Source organism: Ambystoma mexicanum, chromosome 3q (genome assembly GCF_040938575.1).
Source record: "Ambystoma mexicanum isolate Mex_15411 chromosome 3q, UKY_AmexF1_1, whole genome shotgun sequence".
NCBI lineage: Eukaryota > Metazoa > Chordata > Amphibia > Caudata > Ambystomatidae > Ambystoma > Ambystoma mexicanum.
In genome coordinates this window covers 483,740,100-483,753,585 of record NC_090926.1, presented here as the reverse complement: position 1 = coordinate 483,753,585, position 13,486 = coordinate 483,740,100, and the positions used below count along the sequence as shown (strand labels likewise).

The 13,486-nt window shown below is 42.4% G+C and overlaps 1 protein-coding gene across 3 annotated transcripts in view; it reads right to left on the bottom strand.

Moving 5' to 3' along the window:
* GABRG2 (gamma-aminobutyric acid type A receptor subunit gamma2) overlaps positions 1-13,486 on the bottom strand; it is a 907,137-nt gene that overhangs the window by 391,418 nt on the left and 502,233 nt on the right. The window lies entirely within an intron of this gene.

The following is a 13,486-nucleotide window of genomic DNA, read 5'->3' as shown; positions in this document are numbered from 1 at the left end:
GTCTGTATCTGTACCCATACACCCCCCCTTTTTCTTCCTCCACTTATCAGTCCTACCCTGTCTGCTGCCTTAAACCTAGAAATTGCAAATTCCTGGTTGCACTACCACTGTTTGTTTCCTTTATTATTTATTTATTGCTATATATCTGTGTCTCCTCTGCTTCACACTTTCCACTTCTCCCCCCTTTCATGCACTTTTCCCCTCCCCCTCTTACATGCACTTGCGTGTTCTCAATGTCACTGGGCCTAGTAAGATCGCTTTTTTGTTCTCCCTTGTTCCCCTCCCTTGCCTTGTCGTGCTCTGAAACACTTGTGTACGAGTGCGATAGAAATAAAATATCAATATCAATATCAATATCACTGGCCATGGATCTCAGCCATGGCCACTAGCTACTTTGCACCATTATGATAAAAGACCATAGCCACAGCCGTGGCTTCTGCCACATTTTCAGAAATCAGGCGCAAAGATGTATGGCCACTTTCTATCAATTATGTAATTTCCCTCTCCCCTTTAGTAGTAATTTACTATGACCCATGTAGCACTAATTGCAGTCAAAGAAACAGTCCAACGGGACATGGTATTTGCCATGGCATCTATCCCCCTCAGTAGTACTTTTACATATTGCACTGGCCATGGCCTACAGCTGTGCCCAAATGCCATTTAGTAGTAAACATCCATGTCCCACAGGACATGACCTTGAGCCTGGTTGTTACTTTTGTGAGAAACTTGAGGTTATTCTCCCAAGTAGATCCCGGAATCCCTTATTTAGTTGGCCAGAGAAGAACTTGCCCTCTCAGAACCCAACCCTGCGGGTAGACGAGTGAGGAATGATCACCTGGATAGGGGAACCCGGGGTTGTGCTCAGGGAAGCACTCCAGATGAGGTGCGGTACTATACAGAGGAAGAAGGAGAGGAGGATGAAATCTCAGAGGGCTTTCAATGCTGTACGGCATCTGCCTCCCTTCCTCCCATTAAATCTTTTGTGCCAGATTCAACAACCTCTCCATATATAACACATCCCCTAGGATCCCAAACCCTGTTACATCCATAAACCATATCTCCCAAAATCCTTGTTTTCTTGTGTCTTACACAAGGACTTTACCCATCCCTTTTCTGACGAGAACACTCTCGCACAATTTGAATGACAACGGACTAACACTCAAGCTATTTACCTGACATGTCCCGACACCAGGGTCAGACAAAGTCAGGCAATTGACCCGAACCACACACACCTTATGGCCCTTTCCCTTGTCCACAGGGATAAAAGGTGGAGCACAATAGGGGCAAGGCAGACTGCACAATGTGAGAGCTAACTCAGCACAGCAGTTTAAGAGGATGAGAAAGACAGCACATACCAACAGGGAGTCAAGGAGAGAAGTGAAATTGCCCTTTCCGACCAAGGCCCATGATACCTCTGCAGAAGGAATCGTAAGACTGCGAACAATAGCCAGCATGTGTTGCAACAGATGTCTACGCACAAGACCCTCCTACGCTGATAACCAAGTCTCCGTGGAACCAACCTTGACTCCAAAGGGAAAGAAAGCCAATCGGTTCATCACAGCCGATGAGCCGAGGGGAGACTCGATAAGAAACCGAACTGTGTTGAACAAAGTCGATAAGAAATCAAACTGTGTTGAACGAAAAGTAACAAACAGCTAATTGAACTGTGAAATGTTAAAAGAACTATTGAGGAGAAAAGGGGGAAAACCAGCAACAGAGGAGTCAAGCACCACGTGGGTGCTCACTCAGGAAAACTTTGGGCGATTACCCAATTGTTAAATCTACCAGTACCATAAGGCCTTGGGAAAGGCAAGGAAAAGGTTCAAAATGGTCATACAGGGGTCTTGTAAAATTCTCTGTACAGTCCAAAGTCTTTGACCGACAAATAATTGTGAAACTAAGGCAAGTGAATCTTGCATCGTAAGATTTGAATGTGAAAATGTATGATTGACAAGATTGGAAAGAGTGAACCCAAATGAGATATGCCGGTAAAGAGGGGGCAAATTCTAAAGTCCCGAAAAAAAGTGTGTTGACACGAGTGAACCTGAAAGAGGGATGTCCAAAGAGAACTGTACAAAAGATATTAAGACTTGTGAAGAACACCATAGTGAAACTGAATGAGGGAGGCGAACAGTCAGAGTGGTCTGAGCCCGAACAAGGGAGATCCAAGGGGTCAACAGTAGTCACCCAAAGATTTGTGAATGCAAAAGGGATCTGAGCCCGAAATGAGGGGGATCCAAGAGGTGAACAGTCAGCACCCGAAGATTTATGTGAAATGGAACTTCTGTTTATTATTTTGAATACAATAGGCCCACAACGGCAAGAGACATTTTGATAGAAAGAGACTTGATCACCGATTGCCCTGATTGCTGAAAGTGGAATTGTTAGCTCATGCTGGGAAGGCTTGAGTGTGTGCTCTAAAATATACCCTTGTCAAGTCCTGAACATGTGGGGAAGGGAGACCTCAAGTACTGCAAGTACTGCATTCCGACTTATCATTTGTGAACACTTCCTTCTTAAGAAGATTATCTCACACTTCTTGTTGTATTTAGCGTAAGGATTTGCAATAGATTTTTCTTAGTATAGGCCTTTTTTTATTTTGACATGACACCATTAGGACTGCTTATTATTATTTGATGGTCTAAGCTTGCTCCCATCTTAGATTTAGGTTTAGATTAGGTGTTTTTCCAACCTACCTTTGCAGTTTAATAAACACCCATGAACTGTGATCACTTGTGTCTATCTTTACTGTTGCCACCTTGAGTTTCTTACGCTTTCCACCTATTTGAGTACAACAAGTTGGTCCACTGGCCAGTGTTCCCCAATTGTATTTTCGTTTCTCCCTCGTTCATACCCATGAGATTTTCCCGCAGGAATTAGCATAACGACAAGAGCCAAATGGTTCATTGAAAAATGCTTTTGTTCACTTCGTTAAAATTAAAATGGCTTAAAGTTAAAATGTCTTCCACAGCCCCCCTCAACACTACAAATGCGCCCGTCCTCTGTCATCTCCCCACTTTCTCCCTGCAGTGAATGTGCTCCTGATGTCATTTGCCCATTTCGTCTTCACACACCCATCATGTATTACCTGCCCATTGAAATCTACCCATATTAATCAAAACAAAACATTCTTATAGAAAATGCCTCTCTAGTCCTTCCTATAATGTCAAACTCAACGTTTATATTTTCATGTATATCATCCTCCCCGCAGCCTCTCTGACGACAAACCTCACCTTTTCTCCTTGAAATATATAAATATATAATTTATATAACCTACGTGATCAAGAGGTCTGTGTCCCGCGAAACACGTCGTTTTTTTCTTGTTTCCCTTTCCTGATGCACTTATATTAATAAAGAAAACGTGCTGCCAGGAATGCTGAGGAGTTTTTTCCAGTTTTTTCCACTTATTTGCTGCAAGGACATTGTTCTCCTGTTGCAGCTGCTCTCTGGAGTGCATTCCACTCACTGCCTTTCCTTTGAAAAGCATTTATTTCATATATATATATATATATATATATATATATATATATATATATATTACATGGACGCGGTAGCGTCCATGTAGTTATGGTTAAGTTGGTGTTTCCATAGGAAGAGCATTTTTGGGCGTCTTATAACTTCGCTCCCTCTGGACGAATCCTCACCAAACTTTGCAAAAAAAGTATATGGCCCACTCTGACATTTTTTTGCAAAGTTTGGAGAGGTTTCGTCCAGGGGGGGGGCAAATGTATAGGGGGGAGTCCCAAAACTTTTGTTTTTTCCCATAGACATAATGGGAAAAAAAATTGCGCACGCCTAAAGCCCAAACCGACAGATTTACACCAAATTTGTGGCAGGAGCGGGGGCTTGGTCCCAAAAGCATGCTTTTGCAAATTTGGTGTAAATCCGTCCAGTAGTTTTTTTAAAAATGACCAAAATGTAAGGCAAAAAAATTAGTGATATCTCTGTTCGCTTTGCGGACGGACTTCCCGGTTCGCTCCACGGACAGTGCCCTGATTGGCCGAGCGGCCTGCGCAATGTCCGCGGACATGCGATGTGTTCACTGATTGGACGGCGTGGTGCTTGAAATGCATCAGATTTTCGGTGGCGTCTGCCATCTTGCATTCGCGGACGACCTCGGACAGCGCGGTGAAACTTGGATTAAAAATTGTATTTAGTGGAGTGTGTTGGTGTGTAAGAGTGTTTGGGGAGGGTGGGGGTGTATGAGATAGGTTCAATGTTCTGTTTTTTTTATGTGCTAGTCACTTTTGCTGTGTTCAATTTTTCTGCGGACAACACGGCTGTTCTGAAATGTTCATAAATAAACAGAATGCATTCGGTGAAAGTGTTCTAAGAAGACCCGTGGGGTCCTGGAATGTTCGCAGGGGGTGTCCTGAAGACGTTGTCTGTATTGTTCGTTGTGAAGCTGAAAGTGTTCTAAGAATACTTGCGGTGTCCTGAAATGTTCGTACATAAAGAAAATGGGGGTGTTCTGAGGACATTGTCCGTATTGTTGGCTGGCAAGTTGAATGTGTTCTAAGAACACTCACGGTGTCCTGAAATGTTCGAAAATAAACAAACTGGGGGTGTTCTGAGGACGTTCTCCATATTGTGTGCGTGCTTAGCTGTATCCAATGAGGGAATGGCACAGAGAATTAAGTGAAAATGGTAGAAGGGCTGTCTAAGAGTTATGCGGTCTGCGGACACGGCGTGCTACATCCGGGGTTTTCCAGCAAATCCAGCATGGAAAGAAGACTGTAGGGATCAGCCAATCAGATGTTGAGGTTGTGGATTTGTGTTCAAAGAGACTGTGTGTAGTGAAGATGGCAGAAGTGGAGAAAGTCACGGTGTTGGTGCTCAGAGATATGTTTGTGCATGGTTTACAACAGTATGCTCAATGCAGGCATGTTGCAAAGAATTTTGATGTTAAAGGAGTGGAGGTGGTGTGGAGCACTGTGCCTGATTGCAATGTACAGGGAATTGTACAAGTTTGTGAAGATATGGGCAGGATCAACAGTCCCCATGTGGTAGTTCCGCACTATGGTGCTTTCCATTTGGGCTATGTCAGTGCCCCTACTTTGTTGGCAGATTTGGAACACTTGGTTCAAGCAGTAATGAACATCTTTCCAAATGCCAAAGTATTTTTTTCTGTATTAGTACCTAGGGCAATATGGGACAATAGTTCAGTTTTTTGTCCTCAGCAAAACAATGCTAGGTGTGTAATCAACCGAGGCATGTGTGCCTTCATGATTAGAGCTGGTATGTTATTCTGTAATAATGAGAATATTGATTCCAGTAATGCTGTTTATTTTAAAGAATATGGCATTTCCTTATCTTTTATGGGAAATGCCATTCTGTTTTGGAATGTAAGGGTTGCTTTAGAGAAGGTTATGTGAAGATTTTAGGAGTAAAGTAAGAAAAAGAAAATACAAAATAACAGGTGTCTGTCAAGCATCTGCAAAAAAACAAAAAAAAAACGGCTCTTTTCAGAGCCAACCTCAAAGGGGAAATGGGGCACACTATTTAAATCTACATTCACCACGCTCAGATTTTCGATATGTCCGCGGACATGGCGGTAGTCCATGGACATCGAAATCACTAGCTAGGGGTTCAGTATGTTCTATGTTACATGTATATAAAGTCAGGGATATTATGGTTAAGTTGTGCTACTAAAAACATGAAATTCAGTAAAAAAACTTTGCTAAAGGGACATTATGGTTAAGTTGCGCTACTAAAAACCTATGAAATTCAGTGAAAAAACTTTGTTAAAAGGGACGTTATGGTTATCTTGCGCTACTAAAAACCTATGAAATTCAGTGAAAAAACGTTGTTAAAAGGGACGTTATGGTTAAGTTGCGCTACTAAAAACCTTTCAAATTCAGTAAAAAAAACTTTGTTAAAGGGACGTTATGGTTCAAAGTAAAACCGAAAAACCCCTGAAATTCGGCAGTTATGGTAACATAAGCAACCATAACTCGCGCCACTGTGCACTGCTAACACTAACACCCAGGACATCAAAGATGACTTTCAATGAGGCAAAAGGTTCTATCAATAGAATACAAATGTATATTGAAATAAACTATTTTGGTGAAGTGAGGTAAGGTCATTCTTTAACTGAACAAAACACTTAAAAGTTAACATGTGTTGGAAGCTTTGTCACTTAAGCTCTGAGCACCCTGTTGCAAAGCACATGAGCACATTCATGACCTCACAGGTGACATCACAGTACTTCATATAATCTGTGATGACTTGCAGGATACAATTTGTGATGTCATCAATGTGCTAATGAGCTTCTCATGGGGGTTTCAGGGTTAAGGTGTCATACATTCCAACACATGATAGATTTGAAGATTTGTGTTGCATTAAACCATAACCTAAGCATTACAAAATAAAATACGTTCCTTTTTGTTTTCCTAATGCAGTTTCTCTCTCTCTTTGTCTTACTATGTTTGTCTTACTATGCCTTCTATAATGTATTGCATATACTTCACTTGACTTTGACCTCCCAAAAAAACAAGAAAAAACAAATGGTTACATTTTATATTCCTGTTTGTTTATGAAGGTTGTTGGTACTTGTCTATGAACAAGTGAATCCTAAGGGCTTGATTCACAGACCCTTTTCCAATGGGATTGTGCCATTATAAAACACTTGGTGAATCAGACCCATTGGGCCTCATTCCGAGTGTGGCATTAAGGGGTTAACGGTGCTGGTAAGGATGCCGGTGCCGTTAACCCCTTACCACCGCATTCCGAGGTCCGTTAGCGGCTCCCGCTAAGGGCGGCTGGTTTTACCAGCAGCCCTTAGCGGGAGCCGCTAAAGGATCAGGGCGCTAATAATGGGCCTGTTATTAGCTCCCTCCTCATTCCCATTGAGCCCCATGGGGTCTCGAAATGGGAATTGGGATGGCTTCCCTGAATGGGGAAATGCCGGGTCCTCCAAGGTTGGAATGACCCGGTAAGTCCTCATTCAGATAACCCTCACCCGGACCCGGGTTTGGAGGCAGCCATGCCGCAAACTCGTAATGAGGCCCATGTGTTTTAGTGTCCTTCCTTTGTGTATCTGAGATCCCAGATTTATTTAATGTTATGCCCTATTCAGCCACTTGTCTTTGTTCCTATTTTCTAGTGTGTTGATTTTCCTAATAAGAAGCTAATTGAAATCATGCAAGCAGACCCAAATTAGGAGGAAGTAGGGGAGGTAGACTTCTCTTTGCCAGATCAGGAGGGAGGGCTAACAATGCAAATTTTGCCAATATGACCGAAAACAGCAGAGCAGAAGGTGGAGGAGGCTGGGTTGGTGCAAAGAGCCCTTAGGGTGGAAATTACTGGGGAGACGTTTCTGGTAATAATTGACTTAATGCAAGAGGAGTGTAATCATTGTTGGACAATGTCTTAGGCAAACTTTGAATTAGATATTAGATGGTGGCAAAGTTGAGAGAGGATGCAGCTTTCCAGAGCCTGACAAGGGCAAAGTGCAGGTGGTAATGCAGAAGAGCAAGATGTGGATGAGACAAAGAACTTTCCCAGCAGATGCCTCAGGGGGAGGAAGAGACTGTGACTTCTGCATCGGTGTGTGATCTTGCAGAAGAGGCCACAGAAATTATTTGGCAAGTGTGAGGAATTACAGGGTAAGTGCCTGGCCCAGGCAGTGCCCAGCTTGTCATAGGCCTGGTAACAATTTAGGTCGCGAAGAAGACATTTAGAGGGCAGAATGACACTGTGATGTACAAACTTTGCAAGATGTCAGCGAAGTGGGTCTCACCAAAAAGAAAAGATGTAGTGCTTGGGCACCCAAGTAATGAAAATGAACATTGAAAGATAGCATGGTCAGACTAGTCCGAACAAGGGAACGCTTCCAGTCACCTCTACCCAATTTCATATTGTATTGGCTGGTATGACATTGAGATGTGCCCCTACACTGCAAGAAGCATTCCCAAGCACCTCTACCCTTCCAGTATACTGTCTGCGTGTCCCATGTGCCATAGTGTACATTTCCACTGCCTGGAACCCCTCTACCATTAAAGTTTGTGGCTGCTGGTATCTCTGGATGTGTGCTTTTATTTAGATGGGATTAGAAGGAATGATTGATCCATCATGCTAGCATACACTGCCTGCTTTCCAAATGACCAGCAGTTGGAGAGAGTTGAAGAAAACAGCACTGGTGGATGCTGTGGTGGGGAATTTGCTCTGGTGCCACCTGGAGCAATGAAAGGCAGCCGCGAGCACAGCATATTGGATGCACATGCACCGTTGACAATGGTGCCTGTGCATCCGGCTTTCTCATTCCCATTGAGCCATATGGGGGCTCAAATGGGAATGGGGATATACAGGGTCTGGGTCACAGGAAAGGGAATTGCCGGGGCCTCTGAGGTCGGAATGGCCCGGAAATTCCTCATTCCTGGAACCTGGACCCTGGTTCCCAGTATGGGGGTAGCCATGGCGCTAAAAGAGGGATGGGTAATACTCGTAATGAGGCCCAATGTTTTGGACAAATATATATTTTTTATATTGGCGTAGCTAACTTCATCAGTGCATTTTAACTCTTGACTGCCCTTAGTCATTAAATGTACATGTTTAGGTGATGAACAAATCACCTTCCCAGACTTTGCCTTACATATAAACAATGTGAACCACAGCCAGAATGTTTTAGGATTACAAAAAACGTTTTGCAAGAAAAAGACTTGCTTTTGCAAAGACACCTTTTCAGAACTGAAAACAAGAGCTGTGATATTGGCTTCGTGCTGTTAGATTGCTCACTAGGAATTTTGGAGCCACTTTTTCCTCATTCTGACACGGTGGAACTTTGCTCAGTGCCCAGAGCCATGAGCACACAGTAACTAATCAGCACAACAAGATAGTTTTTAACCCGTTTTCCTCCATAGATGATTCAGGCATGAAGATATGTCAGATCCGATTGAGAGCTTTCAGTGAAAGAGCTCTTGCAGCTTTCTTCAAACCATGAGCACAAAGTATCATCAGGTTGGTACTAAGAGTGGTCAATTCTAGTGAACTTGTGGTCACTTCTATTGTGTGCCGTTTGCTTTTCTTGCAAGGCCCTCTGAATACCTATCAACATGTTGTGCTTCCTAAGAATATTTTTTAAGATGGCAGGACAACCTCTTTCTTCCCACTGTTTTGGGAATACTTAACAGAAAGAATACATGAAAATTCTAAGTGCAAAAAATAATCTCTGATAGCGAGAACAATTTAGAACGCAGCCGTGGAAGAGTGATACACCCTTTGATATCCACTGATTGAAGCATGTATGCCTCGCACATGAGATACACCCGGGAGTATTTAAGTTCAGAAAATGAAGGTGTAGATGCACAAATTGCCAGATAAAACCTTTCAAAAACTGTTCTGTCCAAAGTCAGGACTGAGTACTAAACCTTTGTTAAAACACAAAGGGCCTGATTTACAAAAGCGTGTTTCAATGGGAAAAGCCCATTGACAATCATCTGTAAACCCCCTAATGCATGTAAAAAAGCAAGACTATTTTTAACGTGGTTTAGTTTGGAGTGTTATTGACTCAATTTGCACTTCAATTGATCCTCAATATTTTAGTGATATCTAGTAAATGAATTCTTAATATTTGTAAGGTAAGTAACTTTTATTGAATCCTTTGTGTGAATGTTGTTTCCTGCATCCAGCAAAATGTCATCAGGATTCATTCTTACGTTATCTCTACTACATAATGGCAGCCATGGATGTCATTTAGGGGTCGCCCTGAGGTCTCTCTTGCTACACCTGTGGTCTCCCTTTCTACCCCTAAAGAAAAAAAAGTTTTTAAAAAAACATTTTTTTTTCTTCTTTTTTTGCATTGATGCTCTTGGGCTGTGGCCAGCATTATGTGGCTTGTTGTTTCTGAAGTGGTTGATTTTCTGATGGCTCTAGCTGGTAAGATAGCTCAATGGGTTGAGCACTGGCTGCTGTAATGTGTGTGTGATCTGCAGGTTTCAGGTTTGACTCGCAGCAAGGTCAACTCAGCCTTTCATCCTGCTGAGGTTGATAAATGAGTACCAAAACAGGTAGGATGATATTGTATGTATATTTATTCTATATGAAACTTAAGCATAAGTTCTATATAATAACACATCATCATCGTTTGGCCATGGACGTCTGCTTACATTCAAAGTGATTTGGTAATATGGGCCCAACTGATATTAACAATAAATATGGGGATTCATTCTTGTATAAAATGTATATCACTTTACAGTGATATCCTAACCATATTTTTCTTAGTGTACTGACAAACATTGCTATATGATGCCACTTCCTGTTTTGTCATGGGGTGAAAGGTTGTGTTCCATTGCTTCCTGGTACGTCACTTTGGGGTGGGGTCAAATGACACCACTTCCTGTGATGTCATCGGAGGTCACAGGTCCCGTGATGTCACTTCTGCTACCACTGGCATTTTGGCGAAATGAAGTCCCTGAACGTAACAATGATCTTAGAGGTACTTGGGATAATGCTTGCTTGCATGTTACTGATCATCTGGGAGAGCGCATCAAGCTTTCATCTTTTCTACCTTTACCCAACTGGTAGTGTCTTCACGTCTCTGGTTTGTGGTTACCCTTTTAAACTTACAAAAGATAATTTCTTATTTTAGTAACAGACTCTAAGGAATCGATTTCTGGTGGTGGTATGAACATGGAGAGTTCAAACTGAAGCCATTGGCATCTAGGCTAATATAGGCGTTTGCACGCTAGTTTGCTGAATACCAAATGCGGAGATGAATGACTTTGGGTTAGTGCTCATGTAAAGTTCTGCTGCAGCTGCATTATGTGGACAGCACATTATTCGATAGAGAGGTGTGTTCATGTCTTCCCTTGCTTTTCCAAGTCACATGAGCGCTTTGAAACACTTTCCTGTGTATAGGCGCTATATACATAAACAATACGATACAATACCAATTTTCCAGGCTTCACGCTCGTTATTATACTAGGAATATTGAGGTAATGCTGACACAATTCAGGCATTGCGGGGCAGTTGCTTATAGGGTGCCTCCACCTGCCCATAACACAACACGCCTTTGTGCACGATAGATTTTTTGTCAACAGAACCCCTAATTTCCTCACTGTTTACTGAATATGCTGCTGACAGTCACGGAGATATTCACCCAACAGGAAACCCCTACGAAAACAGTAATTCCCCAAGACCTAAAAATCATTCTAATGGCATCACTATCACAAATACACAAGGTGCTGCTATGTCATTGTGAAGTGATGCAGCCATTCATTGCATCAAGTATTCCTCGATGTGAATGTGAGCGTAAGAGTGGCAGGCTGAAGGGTCTTTGCACTGTGGCCCTAGGTCCTGTTCCCCACCGTCCATCATGGAAGTGCCACGTGCCAACTCCAGCTAATGACAGGAGTGCAGGGTGACAGACAGCAATCCCCATAACCACCGTATAATGTTGGTATGCGGCGCTCCATGCCAGATTCCTCCTGTTTCCAAGATTGCCTATTATAGCTTTTAGCATAAATGAAATTATTTGACTCTCTATTGTATATTTTGAGCGAGAAATGTTGCAGAGAATGCATGTGCCTTTGAAGCCATGAATGTGCCCACCCCCCTCTCGATCTACTATAAACAGCGACATTAATGATGCGGCTGAATAGACTTCCATACATTCGGCATAACGCTTTTGTTTGTTTTATAAAAATCAAATAAGTGACAATTGTTCTGTACCCCTGGTCAAGGTCATTCATGAACGCCAAATGTTTGTTTTACATTTTGGAACACATGGCACGCAATCTTTGGAAACAATTCGACCTCCGTCGACCATCATGGGGGGCATTTGCAGTGAAGAACATTGGAGGGTGAACAGCATGATTTCTTTAAGAGCATGTGGGCAGGCAGGAGACGGGGGCAACGGCTTGACACATGGTCCCCACTGAAGTAGTTGTCTGGATGGTCATGTCATACATCTGGGATAGAATGGCAGCAGTGGCTATGCAACAACGTCCCCCGAGCTGTTCACGGTCACATTAGTGGTTCTTCTCCTATTGTTACAGTTCGTTTTCCTGAATATGTTTCTACCATTGCATACATATGTCTTCCAAACACCAAGGCTTGCTGTTTTTCCCTGAACTATTCGTAGAGGCAGTCAGGTTTCATGATCATCTGTCATCCAGGGCGATTTGGTGATCACCGCCATCTCAGGATGTGATTCAGTCCCACAGCCGCATTGATGAAGCAGAACTATTCCGCTTATCTTAGTGCTGTATGTGGGATTCTACACAGCAATTTTACACAACAATTTTGGGAGCAATCGTCACTCCCGCAGGGACTCAGACGACAAGTAAAAAGCTATGAACCTGATGGTCTGCACTGCATTTTTGTGTGAGGGGAACCTATGGCAGGCCGTTCGAGTCAAAATTTTAGGGCTAATTCATTAGAGTGTTTTTGGCTGTTGCATTGACGTGGGGGTTCCATTGTGAGTCTGTTATACATCAATATTCCTTGCTCACTTAAGATGATTTAGGGCATTTCCCCATTCACAAGGCCATTTCAGAGGACTTTTAGGTGTGCCATGAGGAGAGATGTGTATGTGGTTGGAAGACATCCATTCATTTATTCAAGTGAGACAGTTGCTAAAGGTGGTGCTGGTTTTTATCATTTTGCATTTTGTATATACTTGTGTGTCAGCCACAGTTGTAACAAATGAGACCAAATTATTGTATGATCTTCATCTTCACATCACTTTTGATCCCTGGGGAATTGAGCAGGTAATGTGACATGTATTCAAAATGCGAGGGGGAAGCATGGTGATTCCTGTTATGTCAGTTAGGAACAATTCCATCCACTGTAGAGTTGTGTTATGGTGTCCGGTTTCTACCAGCCTTGTAGTTAGTTCATTGTGGTTAACAATGTTGAAGGTTGGTGGGAGCATTGAGGTCATGTTATCTGCTGTTATTGTGCGGTTGTAGCAAATAGAAACTAGTGCTGATTCAGGGACTCTCATAGGTCTAAGACCAATGTTTGAACAATATAGTAATTTATTAGACTCATTGCTCCAAGATTTAGCTTTGTACATAGCTCTCATGAATCGTGGTTGGGTATGGTATGTTTGAAATGGGACACAAGTTGAAGAGTCTTCTGGGTCTCCAGCAGTGATTTTGAGAAGAGGGTTGATGTAGGCAGTGTTTCAAGTGAGCAGTTCAATAATTTCAAAAATAGAACGCTGAAGTTTTATTATTTAAGATCTGTTGGTAGATGATTGTGGGGCAGGGGTCGATGAGAGAGCTATGTGTTATCAATTTTGTGAAGTATGATTCAGATATTGGGTTTAAACAGAGAGTTTGTAGGCTGAATATTATTGACCAGTGTTTCGGTTTTGCTTCCAATTCCATTTCTTATTGCTGCAATAATCGCATGCTGTATGTTTAATACTTTACTTCTGAGATGTTTAATGACATCATCACCTTGCTTTTGGGTAGATGAAAGTACTTTGCTGCAGGAGGTGGGAATTTTCATCTCATTAAAGATTTGGTACAATTATTTC